Consider the following 13,185-nt stretch of genomic DNA (forward strand, 5'->3'; position numbering starts at 1 on the left):
AGGGGACGGCAGAGGACGAGATGGTTGGACAGTGTTCCCGAAGCTACCAGCATGAGTTTGACCAAACTGCAGGAGGCAGTGGAAGACTGGAGTGCCTGAAATGCTCTGATCCATGGGGTCACGAAGAGTCGGACACGACTAAATAACAACATTGTGGAAAGTGGCTGAACAGGCCCAGGATCTGCTAAGCCCCTTTGCTGTCACTTGACAGCACTTGACCTGACTCTTCCGGGCTAATATAGTGCAAGCCAAGGGTTTGCCCGCCTATCCCTCGCCTTCTGTCCCAGCCAGCATGAGCAGGGGGTCAGTCGATGCAGTAGTAGTTATGATGTTCTGCCATGCTGCCTGGCCAGTTAAGATTGCTCCGACACTTATTTCACCACTATGACCTCTCCCCCATTCCTCACAGCGTCCTGCATTGCTGGGCTATTTTGTCACCATTCCTGGTTCTTTGTTCGTGCGATAATCTGATGTTGAAGCCATTTATCTCAGCCTTCAGAATGTGTTCATGGGGAAAACAAATAGTGTTTCAAAAGAGAGTGGGCTGCCTTTGATCCTACAAAGGCTTCTATTGTGGGCAAACCAACCCAACTTAAAATATAACTAGTCATGCGACAGAGAACTGTGACTTTCAGTGACATGGCTGCAGTTTCTCATACTTTTTTTTTAAAAAAAGCAACCTCTCTCTTAATTAAAACATTATAGGGTTAATTTTGGACCTCTTCTTACTATGGGCTAGAGAAGTACTCCCCTACCTTTATGGAATGGCGACCCAAATGCATTAGCTGAGATTCCTGGATTGCAGGGAGTTGGACTAGATAACCCTTGGGGTACCTTCCAATTCTATGTGGCTATGATTCTATGAAATTCACTTGGTGCGGCGAGTGACTCGCTGTTCCATGGTCACATGAATTTTGATCCTTAGGTCTTCAGCAGACCTCGGCTCCGTGCCGTTCAACTGCAAGCTTGCCTGTTTCGTAACCGTAACTTGAGAAATCAAAGCAAAAGATTGACTTAAGACTCCTCTTAATGTGGAGATTGTTGAAATACTTATAATTTGTAACTAATTCAACAAATTCTGCATTAAGAGTTGTAATACTTACAAAGCTATTCACAGTTTTGTTTATGGTAATGTAAGGATACCAGCTATCCGATTAAAGGATTTTGCTTCCAAAGCTATATATATAAATATTCAGAAAAGATGTGGTGACAGAAGCAGTGCTAGATATAATGAATGATGAACATTTTTAATAGCTTTATTCGCATTAAAGTATATTTTGGCAAGTTAACAGCAGGACAGCTGATCTTGCATTTTGTTAATACAGTGGTACCTTGGGTTAAGTACTTAATTCGTTCCGGAGGTCCGTTCTTAACCTGAAACTGTTCTTAACCTAAAGAACCACTTTAGCTAATGGGGCCTCCCGCTGCCGCTGCACGATTTCTGTTCTCATCCTGAAGCAAAGTTCTTAACCTGAAGCACTATTTCTGGGTTAGCGGAGTCTGTAACCTGAAGTGTATGTAACCTGAAGCGTAGTAACCTGAGGTACCACTGTAGAGGGTTTGATGAACGGCAGAAACAGGGTCATGTCACTACTAATACATAGTGTGTCAAAATAATATATTATTTATTATTTTGAGAAGCAAACTTCGCATCACCCTCAGCTGAACTCTTCCCTAACACTGGGGGAAGATCTGGTGAAGTAATTTTCTTGCAATGTTGCAATTAGCTGCCCCTAGATCTGCCACCACCCACCAGAGAACAATTCTCCAGTATTAAAATGTAAGATTCGTGGCTTTCTGTGGTGGTGTTAAAAGTTTCAACACAGCATTATAATATGCCAAGAAAACAAACTGTCGTAAGAGGTATTCATTGTACCACTTAAGGACTAAAAGTACATATCTTGGGTTTACTTATAAAATCAACACTCTACTTGCAGAGGCCTCTTGACCCTGTTGTGGCCACAACACTCTTTCTCACACACATTTATTTCTATTGAATGAGTGAACAAATCTTTATTTGCGTCAGCCATCGGCCATAGCAACAAAACAAAAATGCGATATACAAAGAACAGAAACAAAAAGGCGATTATATAAAACACACTTTGCGGTCCTGAATCATTTGTTTCTGTTTCTTCTGAGCGTGTTTCAACAATATACAGCCATACTTTTTTAGCCTGCAATAGGGCAGGCACAAATTTTAATTTTTGTATATTGAATTGTGTTCCTATGAAAAACAGTGTACGGGGTGAATCAGTGTTGCTCAAATCTGCCTGGATTATGTTACAGTGGAACCTCGGTTGTCAAACGTAATCTGTTCCGGAAGACCGTTCGACTTCCAAAACGTTCGACAACCGAGCAATGGGTGGCCGGCAAATTCCATTGAGAAAATGGAGAAAAGCGCCTCAGAAGCCCTTCAACCTCTGAGGCGCGTTCGAAAATGGAAGCATTCCAGGTTTTGGGGGTTGAGGTTCCAAATCATTCAGCTTCCAAGATGCTCAAAAACCAAGGTTCCACTGTACCAAGAAGCTCAGCGCAGCTTCTCTAAACTATGTTTTTTGGCTGTGCTCTGAGTCATGGTACACTGGTTTAAGCAGATATGCAGTCTCTCATTTAATGTGTCTTTTAGAATATGGAGAAAGGGGGCATTTGGCTTTCCTTAGCTTCCCCCTGTTAGACACAGACATTCCTTGAGGTGCAAACGGTTTAATTCCCCCCATCACTTTCTGTTTGGAGCAGTAAGGATGCAATTTAGCTTACTGCCCTCTCCCGTCTTCTTGAGAGGTTCCAGCTATAACCAGTAGAGGGCAGCAGCACACGGATCCAGCAGCACCATTTGTTGTTTTTATTTATTTTCAAACAAAGTAATAATAATACACTTAAAATTGTGCATCCTGCCCCCGAGACCATTATTTATAATAATCATCAAACTTTCCAAAAATTTGACACTTAAAAAAAATTATAAGATTCTCTTGTTTTACAGAAGTGTAATGTCTCTCATATTTTTTCCATGTAACATTTTTACAAATCCGTTTCATTTGTTTAGACAGGGGGAGAAAAAAAAGAGAAGGTGTGGAGGGAAGGAAGATGGGTGGGGGTGGGGTGGGGATGTTTCTGTTATGCTTAATGTATGTAGGGAGATGGTTTGACCCCTTTCTGTTTTTACAATACAAATTTCACAAATATCTTCCATATTTTCCCAGTAATTTCCCTTCCATATTCCCTGTCTTGCTTTGATAGAACACATTAATATATCATTAATCGCCATATCCCACACTTCTTTATACCACTTTTCTATTTGAAATCCACCTTGCTTTTCCCATTTCCTAGCTAGTTTGTGATTAAGGCCTTCACAGCTTGCATACATTTAACCTTATCATACAATGGTATCGATGCTATTTCTGGACTTTCATTCAGCACTAACCCTGTTATTTCTCTTAGCTCATTAAACACCCTTTGCCAAAAGTTTTACAACCCCCACCACATATGAGCGTAAGTCCCGGTTTCCTGACGTCCCCTCCAACATAACACCGGATGTTTTTTGTTTATTTGATTTAGTCTTAGTCGTTTTCTTTTATCTTTATAGACATAGTTTTCAGTGTGTTTCTCCAATATTTCCCCCCAGCTTTGACTATTTATTGCAACTGTTTTCCCCACAATTCTTTTAGTTGATCTTGTTGATCCTGAGATTCTACTAATATTTTGTAAATTTCACTGGTATTCCCTTTCATAACTATATTTTCTTATTTATTTTCCCAGCACTATTTAAGAAGGGTTGCCTCATTATTGCCTTAGCCATGGTTTTTGGGGATGGTGTTAACCTGTACCCAGTGGCTGAGGTGTGAAAGAAAAGAGATGCTGCGGATTAAAGACTCAAGATCAGAACTGAGTGTTGCTGAGCTACGCTCCAATTGTCTGCTAACGTTGTAAGTTTAATGTATATCGTAGAATCAAAGAAGTGCATCACAGAATCATAGATTTGGGAAGGACCAATGGATGATCTAGTCGGAATATGTAGCTGGGATCAAACCTGCAACCTTGGCATTATCAGCACCCCACTCTAACCAGCTGAGCTATCCTGGCTGTGTTTTAATGCAATGTGTTGTTGGGAGTTTGGTGTGTGTTCGGCTGTATGAGTCCCTTCTAATTCCTGGAACCGGCATGGGTTAATATCTAATGGAGGATCCCATGCTGAATTACCCACACAACGATCATAACGATCCCCAAATCTGGGTCCATAGTATAAATTTTAAATATTGTTGCACACCACCCGCAATCTCTAAGCAGCGTGCTTTTCCAAGGGTTCCGGGCGTTTGCCCAGGGTTTGATCTCCTTGGAATGATGGCGATTTTAAACATACATCCAACTCGTGCCTACGATGTAGAGGCTCACAGCATCAACACCCCAGGAAGTCTTGCTTCTTTCATACCCAATGCCTTGGATTCTAGCAGTAATCAAGTATGATACTGGCTATTGCAATTCTCACTACCAGCCAGGTGAGAGAGAGACAGACAGACAGACAGAGAGAAAGTCAGTCTTCCAAAGCGCACCGGCGCTGCTTCCTCCTTGCAAAACACAGCCTGATCCCGTGCGTTTTTACGCAGCAGCCGCAGCTGATCCCTGCGCCTAAAAGCGATGCTCACTCCTAAAGTGTTACGCATGGAGATTTTCGCTCTGGGTGGTCGTTCCCCGTCCCTTTCAGGGCACGATCCGCATCCCGCTTGCCCTTAGTACAGTATACGGAATGAAGAAGCAGCAGGCGCATGACCCCCCCCCCCCCGCCACTCCACCAAGCACTCAAATATCTTAGGCAAGGTGCATCTCCGGCGTCACCATCAGGCCTGGCTGGCTGGCGCTGCAAGCAAAGGTTCCAGACCTCCTTTCTGCACCCGCCCTGGGCTTGCAACGCTGCAGCCGGGACTAGCGCCGCGGTGCAAAGAGCCACGCCGTGCAATCGAAGCTCTACAGTCTAATGTTGCATAAGGGGAAAATAAATAAATATGCCATTTCCTGCTGAGCTCATGCTCATGCTTGCTTTCCCACCCACCTCGCCGGACGTATTTTTATGCTTTGCTTCCCTCCTCTCCCCCACTCTCCAGCCAGCCTAATCCGCTCGTACCATTTGCAAGGCAGCAGTGGGGGGAGCAACAGTGGCGACGGCAGCTGTAACTGAGGAAGCCTCCTGCTCCACTAAGGAGCCAGCAGGTCCCATGGTGTAATGGTTAGCACTCTGGACTTTGAATCCAGCGATCCGAGTTCAAATCTCGGTGGGACCTCGTGGGGGACATTTTTGCCCTAAGTGAAATTTGGGGACCTCTTACTTAGGGCGACCAGGAGTTGCTCCGTCAAACCAGGAGCGGGGGAGAGAGAAAGGGGGCTGTATTTTGTGCTTGCAACAGGCATTGGTTAGCAGTGCGCATGCGCGCGGCTCTCGGGAGAAAGTGGAGGCTGGAAGGAGGAGAGGAGGCGAAGCGGATCCGGCGCTGCCCTTCAGTGGAGGCGCTTTAATGGAGCGCCTGGCTCCCAGGGTCCCTTAGCAGCCAAGAAAGGCAAACGAGGTTGGCTGGAAATGGGCAATGCTATGCACGTCGAGCAAGCGCGCTCTTACTTCGTGCACGCGCCTGCTAATGTTTTTGCGCTGCGTTTTTGCAGGCGGGCAATGCTTTTGCAATTCGATCACTGGATAGAGACCTGCGCCCCCGCCCGCCCTCTTTATTATGCAACTGCCCGGGGGCATCATTCCATAATTTAGCATGGTGTTGCAAAAGGGAGATTTCAATAGCTTGGGGGCAAGGCAGAATCCGTGCATATAAGGCTCTGCCAATGGCTACTGGCCGCGAGGGAGGTCCGAATGCCAGTAGCGTTGCGGGCGGGGAGAGGGTACGAATTGTTGGGAGTTCGGTCTTTGTAGCATCAGAAGTGCAGAACTCGTCTGATTAGACTTGCTGGTGGAAAGAATGGAGAAACATAAGGGTTATTCATTTCGTCCATGGTATGATTATCTTCCATCTAGTCAATTTGACACTTTGTCGCCCTGTTTGCAAAATATAACAATTCCAAAATACAGACGTGCTTTCACTTTCGAAAGACTGAATATACTGTACTCGAGGGCCGATTTCAAAAAATTCCACTGGAAAAAACGGTTACGTCCCTGTGGAAACAACAACAACAACAACAACAACTTATTTATACCCCGCCCATATGGCTGGCTTCCAACAAAACACTAAAATACAATAACCTATTAAACATTAAAAGCTTCCCATACAGGGCTGCCTTTAGATGTCTTCTAAAAGTTTGGTAGTTATTTTTCTCTTTGACATCTGGTGGGAGGGCGTTTCACAGGGCGGGCGCCACCACCTAGAAGGCCCTCTGCCTGGTTCCCTGTAACTTTGCTTCTCGCAGCGAGGGAACTGCTAGAAGGCCTTCGGAGCTGGACCTCAGTGTCTGGGCTGAAAGATGGGGGTGGAGACGCTCCTTCAGATATCCTGGACCGAGGCAGTATTAAGTCAGTGGCTCATGTGCTTCTGGGCTTCCACTCTTATTTATAAAGATTTGAGAAGTGAGGTTATTACCCCTCTATTATTGTGCATGCCAGGTCACTCAACCATTGCTACTGTGTTTTTTCTTTTAGCAGATCAAGGTGACAGCAAAAACTGCAAGGTGTTTAGCTGGGGCAATTGGAATAAGATCTATTATTTGACTACAGTGGTACCTCAGGTTACAGATGCTTCAGGTTACAGACTCCACTAACCCAGAAATAGTGCCTTGGGTTAAGAACTTTGCTTTCAGAATGAGAACAGAAATTGCGCAGTGGCAGGAGGCCCCATTAGCCAAAGTGGTACCTCAGGTTAAGAACAGTTTCAGGTTAACCCCCAAAATGTATTTTCTATGGTTAAGTTTTTACCTTGATCTTCAGTACATTTTATTTTATTGCTATGGCTGGTGGCTGACGCAACTAAGGATTCTCTCTCTCTCTCTAAGCTAAGGTTTATTACTCCTGAGTAAGCAAAGCCATCCCGAGGAGGAGCTTACATGTGTCCATCACGGTGCCATGAAGTTAACAGAAGGGAAGGGCGAATCCATACCAGACACTTAAAAACACATCCAGCACACATTTGAAGCGAATCTTGGGATCTGTAGTTTGTTAAAGGGTGCTGGGAATTGTAGCTGTGTGGAGAGTTCGCCACAGCTTGCATGTTTCTGAATACCATGAGACCACAGGTTGAGATCCTGCTTGATGTTTTCCCAAGGCGTTCTGTTTGCCACTGTGAGAACAGGATGCTTGACCAGACGAGCCACTGGCCTGATCCAGCACTGTTCTTATTTTGTCTTGTTTTATATTAAACTATGTAATTCATTAGGGACGCGGGTGGCGCTGTGGGTTAAACCACAGAGCTTGGGACTTGCTGATCAGAAGGTTGGCAGTTTGAATCCCCGCAACGGGGTGAGCTCCCGTTGCTCGGTCCCTGCTCCTGCCAACCTAGCAGTTCGAAAGCACCTCAAAGTGCAAGTAGATAAATAGCTACCGCTCAGGCGGGAAGGTAAATGGCGTTTCCGTGTGCTGCTCTGGTTCGCCAGAAGTGGCTTAGTCATGCTGACCACATGACCTGGAAGCTGTCTGTGGACAAATGCCGGCTCCCTCAGCCTATAGAGCGAGATGAGCGGGCAACCCCAGAGTCGGTCACGACTGGACCTAATGGTCAGGGGTCCCTTTACCTTTTATGTAATTCATTAAGGAAGGTGACGTGTGGCAAAATAGTGTTGAAAATGGGTTGTTTTTCTGCGTTGCAGGATGATAGGTTTTACTCCTTAAATAAAGATCAAATTGCTCAAAAACAGCTGTTTGTGAGTGTGCGAACACTTCGTGGGGGGTTGCAAATGAAGGGCCTTTAATTATGGACTCTGGCCACATGGGGGCACACCTCTCTGTGCTAAAAGGTTCACCGAAGGAGAGGTGGCCAGACTTGGCCCTCCAGCTGTTTTTGGACTACAACTTCCATCATCCCTAGCTAACAGGACCAGTGGTCAGGGATGATGGGAATTGTAGTCCCTAAACAGCTGAAGGGCCAAGTTTGGCCACCACTGTAGAGTGACATAACGGTAAAAAAGAAAAATATGGAAATAAACTGGGCCACTAAAAAAAAAAAGATTTGCCAAAGGCAAAATACAGTAAGCTGATATTAAAAGACTACAAGGAAATAAGGCATCACTTAACAGGGTGGATTCAGTATCACCAACTAAATGAAGTGTTCAAGGCAGATAAGAAAAGAGGCTTTACAAATGAAATCTCATTACTAGACAAAGAGTTATTACAAAATAAGACCTGAGCAGAAGATGGAGGTGCTCACATATTAAGCCCCCCCCCCAAATTTTTGTTTGTCTCTCCCCCAGCCCTTGCAGCATAGATTGCCAACTTGCTGGGTGCCTGAGCACCCACAACATTCCCCATGAAGGGGCTAGGTAAAGGGACCCCTGACCATTAGGTCCAGTCGTGGCTGACTCTGGGGTTGTGGCGCTTATCTCGCTTTATTGGCCGAGGGAGCCGGCGTACAGCTTCCGGGTCATGTGGCCAGCATGACTAAGCCGCTTCTGGCGAACCAGAGCAGTGCACGGAAACGCCGTTTACCTTCCCGCCGGAGCGATACCTGTTTATCTACTTACACTTTGACGTGCTTTCGAAGTGCTAGGTTGGCAGGGGCAGGGACCGAGCAACGGGAGCTCACCCCATCACTGGGATTTGAACCACCGACTTTCTGATTGGCAAGTCCTAGGTTCTGTGGTTTAGACCACAGCACCACCCGTGTCCCATGAAGGGGTTAGGCACCCACAAATTTCAGTGCCAAGGCTGTACATGCTGCATGGCACCCACGGCCCCAGGTACCCACAGTTGCAGGGTAAAATTGACACCCCTTTTTTTGCAGGACCTTTCCAGTTTCCAGCTCACTCACACAGCAAATCTCCATCTCAGCTGGCTGTTTTTGTTGTTTCTCACATAGATGTAGTTGTTACAACCCATCTCACTCCTTGGAAATGCTCCTCAGGGCACTCGAAGTAGCCAGCTGGCCTTTGTCCTAAAAGAAACTTGCCTGGCCAGTCCTCCATCCTCCCCCAAACTCATAACAGTAACGGGTATTAGATGTCCCATCACTTCCTGGCAAATAGAAGGGGATGAAATGGAAGCAGTGAGAGATTTTACTTTCTTGGGCTCCATGATCACTACAGATGGTGACAGCAGTCATGAATTTAAAAGACGCCTGCTTCTTGGGAGAAAAGCAATGACAAACCTAGACAGCATCTTAAAAAGCAGAGACATCACCGTGCCAACAAAGGTCCGTATAGTTAAAGCTATGGTTTTCCCAGTAGTGATGTATGGAAGTGAGAGCTGGACCATAAAGAAGGCTGATCGCCGAAAAATTGATGCTTTTGAATTCTGGTGCTGGAGGAGACTCTTGAGAGTCCCATGGACTGCAAGAAGATCAAACCTATCCATTCTGAAGGAAATCAGCCCTGAGTGCTCGCAGGAAGGACAAATCCTGAAGCTGAGGCTCCAATACTTTGGCTACCTCATGAGAAAAGAAGACTCCCTGGAAAAGACCCTGATGTTGGGAAAGATGGAGGGCACAAGGAGAAGGGGACGGCAGAGGACGAGATGGTTGGAAAGTGTTCTCGAAGCTCCCAACATGAGTTTGACCAAACTGCGGGAGGCAGTGGAAGACAGGAGTGCCTGGCATGGCAGTCCATGGGGTCATGAAGAGTCGGACATGACAAAACGACTAAACAACAACAAGGCAATTCAGCAAAAATATTTGAGGATTCAGGAAATTATCTCAAAAACGTGGGACATCAACATTTGCAAGAGAGCATTTTTGAGAGCAAATTAGTTCTCGCTGCATCATGGATTCTTTTGACCCTTGGGTTGACCTGAAGGTCTGTGGTTAGGAAGCCAAAGAAAGGGGTGTCTGTTGGCCTCCCTGCTAGTTTGGTCGCACCAGGACAGCCAGGAGCCCCCGCAAAGTTCTGGAGAAGGAATCAAATCGTGAAGGCCCCAGACTTCTGACTGTGACCTCGGTGCTTCCTGCATTACAGGAAATCTTCAGGGAAGAATCCAAAGGCAAACAGGAAAGGGCTAGAAGCCCAAATCCCTTTAAAAGAGATTATGTCATTCTGAAATAGGCTACAAAGTACATAGCTTGGTTTAAGTAGGTCACCTGTTTTACAGAAGGAGAAGAGCCCTCGACCTCGCAACGTGTATCTGACCCTTCAAATATATTTTTTATTAACGTTCCTCAATGGATGGACTCACTCAGATTTTATGGGAAACCATATCACTGATCTAGAGACTCAGGCAAAACAGATTGCTGACATATTGCACTGCCTGTGGAGACAGAGGGTGCTTCCAGGTGGCCTGTTTATTGAGCGGTCATCCTGATTTAGTTTTCAGGGAGATTGGACAGTGTTGGCTATTTAATGGGCATTCATACTGATTTGTTTGTGAGGAGGTTAGATGACCATTAAGTCAAAAACAAGGGTTGCCCTGCACTTTCTGCTTCATTTCCCTGTCACTTTCCTTATCAGAAGAAGACTGATCTTTGGGAGAAGCAGGTTGGTTGTACAACACCTCCCAATCAAGTGTAATTGTGCAACCTTTGGGATAACCAGCCTCATAGCTAACATGTGTAAGTCTTTCTTAATGCATGAAGGGGTTAAGATCATAGAGCAGGCTTCCTCAACCTCGGCCCTCCAGAAGTTTTGAGACTACAGTTCCCACCATCCCTGACCACTGGTCCTGCTAGCTAGGGATCATGGGAGTTGTAGGCCAAAAACATCTGGAGGGCCGAGGTTGAGGAAGCCTGTCATAGAGTAAGCTGTCCTCCCAGGCTTATAATGGGAGGAACGAGGTCAAGCTTCCTCAAACGTCGCCTTCCAGATGTTTTTTGGCCTACAACTCCCATGATCCCTAGCTAGCAGGACCAGTGGTCAGGGATGATGGGAATTGTAGTCTCAAAACATCTGGAGGGCCGAGGTTGAGGAAGCCTGAACTGGGTAATCAGGCCTATTCTCTCCCAGCCTACCAGAGAAGCTCAATGTGTAAACAGGTCTGAGCTTGTTGCTCTAAGTTTACACCACATGGCTTTAACAAGCCTTTATTGCGTTCCTGTACCAATAAACTAGGAATTTTCACTTTTGTAACCAAGCCAAGTTTTACATCCTGTGCAACATTTTCTGAATGCTGTATGGAAAAGCACATGAACCTGACCTTTGGAGGATTTGTAATTAAACCATGTTTAACTTGCCAAATATGTAATGCAGTCATTTTCTGTGCTAGGAGAAGAGGAGAACTTTGGGAGGAACTTCGAAGGGCATATTTTAAAGGTATAACAGCCTATATTTCCATTCTTTGCTTTATCATGCTGCATATTTTGTGACTTTAAATCTCTGTGGGGGTTCTCTCACCAAATAGTACTTGCCCCAAACATGGGATCCAGGAATTCTTCCTTTCTGTATCGTTTTTTCCTTGAACCAACACAACCTGAATTTGTTGAGATGTGCCACCCAAAACTAGAACAACTTGGAAGCATTGCCTGACGTACTCTTGAGGTATTCATGTTGGGGCAGCAGCAGTAATGGGAACAGGCCTAAGTTACATTCAGTGGATCAGGGCGTAGATGATTAAATGGTGAGAGCCTTTTTCTTACACCCCCCCCCATACATTTAAAAGAACATTTAAGCCACATTCCCCCTGCAAAGAATTCTGGGAATTGTAGTTTTCCCCTTACAGAATTGTGTGTACAATTCCCAGCACCCTTAACAGTTCCCAAGTTTCTTTGAGGGGGGAAATATGCTTTAAATGTACAATGTGTATGCACATTCTGAGGTGAAATAAGTGCATTTGACAGTGACAATTTCCCCCCACAGAACCCACATTTCTCTCCTTGGAATTTCTCCTCACCGCCCTCCACTTTTCCTGCCTTAGATACGCTTCTCCAATAAATGCTTGATTTGAGCTTCAAAATAAATAAACGAATCAAGAAATTCAAAGCAGGCCACATCCAATGCTGCACACAAAGATCTGCGTTTTAATTACAAACAATTAGGTTATTGTATTTTGCACTCACTCCACAATACAACTGACAATTCAAAATCTGACTTTTAACGCTATCGTTATTTTACAAGACAATTATATGTGGTGATGCTGTGTAAAGAATAAGCCTCATTACTTTTGAAAAAGCGATGGCAATTATTAATCTTTGATGATAATTATGGACAACAGGTGAGGTGTGTTGTTTCATCTCTTGGTTTATGTGCTCAGTGTTTATATTCATTTGTCTCACTCCATATGTGTGTGTGTGTATGTATTGGACATCCGAAAGTAAGAATAAAGGCTGGCAAACTGTTCAGCATTAGACTCCTACAGCTGTTATAAAAGCTCTATAGCCAGGAGGCTCTGAAAACTCATGAACGGGAAAAGCTTCTGTGGGGTGGTTTGGAAGAAAGAAATGGCCGGAGGGAAAAGGATTAGACAAATACACCTTGGAGCATTTTTCTTTGTCAAATTGCCCCCTCCTGAAGCTGGTTCGAGCTCGTACTGTGCAGATGTTATAAAGATTGTGAATCCAGAAGGCTCAGGAAACTCATGAAGAGAAAAAAAGGAGGTGTGTGTATGACTTGACACAGAAAAGTGTTCGGAGAGGGAAGGATTAAGCACACAACCGCTGAAACTTTGTGCTTTAAAAGTGCTTTAAACGTACGGTGTGCACAGAGCTCTTTACATCACAAATGTGGGTTATGAAATCTGTGTGGAGAACCCTCCCCCCCCCCGAAAGGGCAACTGGCCCATGGAAAAAAGTCAGTGGGGGGGTGTGTGTGCAGCCAACGGTGGGTGGAGTCATGGCCAGAAGTGGGCGGAGTTTGAAGCTCTACAGGATTTCATTGCGCTCTCTGTCTGCTATCCCATCTCTGCAAGTTACATGAAATTAGGCCAAGGGCTTCAGATTCTCCCATCCCAGCTGTAAAAGACACTCGCTTCTTAAGAAGAAGCATCCTACACAAAGAATACTTTCCTTTGCCTACCATTTTTCTCTTGGGAAGCTAGTAAAAAACAACAACCAAACACATACAAAATAATATGCCCATCGAACTCAAAAAAACTAAACCAGCAATTACAACCAGGCTTCTTTGGGAAACTGG

Source organism: Podarcis melisellensis (genome assembly GCF_964234715.1).
Source record: "Podarcis melisellensis genome assembly, chromosome: 13".
In the NCBI taxonomy this organism is placed as follows: Eukaryota; Metazoa; Chordata; class Lepidosauria; order Squamata; family Lacertidae; genus Podarcis; species Podarcis melisellensis.